Raw genomic sequence first — 2,163 nt, forward strand, 5'->3', positions numbered from 1 at the left:
TTTTGGTGGCTCTCAACTAGGTGCCACCACCGCAGCCAGGTGACACAGCTCCACAGGCCTTGTGCACACCCAGCGAAGCAGCTGCCCTTCCTGCAGTCCCTCCCAGTCTGCCCCCCACCTGCCCCACGGCCCGGGGGAAAGGACTGGGAAAGGCCATGGCAGAACCTCTGCCTGAAGAAGGGTGTTTGTGCCTGAAAACTTGCAAAGAACATTTTTTCCGACTATTTCATTGGTCTAATAAAAGATAACATATCTACCCAAAGACGCTTGCCTGGTCATGGCAGGACCTGGCACTCCTGTCTGCTTTAGGTGGATCAGATAACCTCTAATTCAGGCAGGAGAGCGCATAGGTACCGCAGCCCCGTCCTAGCCCAGCTGTTCACGAGGTGCATGGGGCACTTGCACCCAGGTGTGACAGTGCCTCTGTGCTGTGGCCCCCCTGAAAGGGTCTCACGGCACCCCCGATGAGAATCACTATCTAAGCAGACACGATGGACAAGGGGTGCGAGGAAGGGGCTGTTATTTTCCACCAGGGAACCTAGGCACTGGGAGACCAAGGGCCAGGCTTGCCGAGATGCTGACAGGCCCCTTGTGTGATTTGCAGAGGACCCCACTGAGCTGGCCCTGAGGCACTTTGAAAATCCCAGGAGCCTCAGTGCATTTAGAAATCGGGCCCCAATGACTTGCCGTGGGTCACTGCGCAAGCGAGTCAGAGCTGGGAACCAAGCTGACGTCTCTGAGTTCCTGCCTGCAGTTCTTGCTGAACCAGCTCCTTGAAGCCAGTTTGCCTGGCCCCATAAATAACTGGGATGACATGGCTGGCAGCAAATCCTCCAATAAAACTAGCCCAGCAAACAGGCAGGCAGAGGGCTCCTGAACCGCCCTGAGCATCTGCTGCCTTTCTCAGTGCGTTACTGGACACGCGAGTTGGGGCGAAGCGAGTCCAGGGCTGATCTTTGGTTTTTTGCTTCTTTTTGGAGCCTTTGGGAACACTGCCCTAGGCCCGGAGGGCGAGTTGATGCCGAGCTGCCCTCGGGACACTTCACAGCCGGCTCCCCTGCAACAGGCTTTAGACACTTCCAGGTCTCCACCTTCAGAGGTATCTGATTAGACACAACGTGGGCTTCGCAAGGGCATCAGCTTTCCAGGAAGGAAATAAAGACCAAATTTCTAAGATGCCTGGGGTTGAACTTTGCCCTTCAGCAGAAGGGTAGGGCACACCTCTCCAGCGTTTCGTGCAGATTGTATTTGAGAGCTGGGATAGCTGAGGAGCACCAAGACCATACCCACCGCCTTTGACTGGGTGCTACTTGCAGCTGGGTTGACTGGGGCAGCGACCGATACAAGCCCAGAGCAGCGCTCAAACAGGAGGTGTAGGAAAACAGCCCGAGCCCAAAGAGCACGGCTAGCACCATCACCTGCGAAAGGCAGAGATCTGCCAGGTCCTCACACTAAGGCGAAAGTCAGCTTCCAGTGAGCTGGTCCTTTAATGAAATCCTCGGCTCAGCACCTTTGCAATTCTCACAGGGTAGGGGCATGATGATGCGACTCCCCAGGGGGTATATAAATGAGCTGCTTGCTGCAGAGGTAGTGGGGGAAGACTCTTTTTCTAGGACAGGGGCTTTCAGGAAGCAGGAACCAGTATGAGGTTGGGGGGAATTTGCCAGCTGGGAAGAAAGGGTCAGGGTTGTAACCTAGTGAGAGCCTGAGAGGAAGCTGGTTGCCAGCTCAGGCTGCAGATGGAGAAAGGTACCATGGTAACAGATGCAGGGCAGAGCTTTACTCGTTGGAAGCTAAAGCAGGCAGAGTCCTGCTACATGCTGAAGAGCACAGCTGCAGTCAGCAAGCCTTGAAAAAACAGGGGAGTCAGTGGCAGCATCTACCCCGGGCTATTTCTAAAGGCACCAGGCCTGTCTGCCTCTTCTCCTGCCCTCTCCCACAATGGCTCGGCCCTAGCAAGCTGAGTGGGGTACCTCTGTACAGCAGCGAGCTGGGCTCAGGCTGCCCTGCTGGAAATAGAGACGATAACTTTTTTTTTCCTCTCTAATGACAAAAAAGGCCCCAAGGAAGCAAATGCTGTAAAACATCCCCTTTTTTATTGGCTCTTCACATACATTGCAGGCTCCAAAGCATGAGACCTACCTCCTTAGCTTGGTCCAAGGC

This window comes from Gavialis gangeticus, unplaced genomic scaffold (genome assembly GCF_001723915.1).
Source record: "Gavialis gangeticus isolate Ggan-Ray unplaced genomic scaffold, GavGan_comp1, whole genome shotgun sequence".
Lineage (NCBI taxonomy): Eukaryota > Metazoa > Chordata > Crocodylia > Gavialidae > Gavialis > Gavialis gangeticus.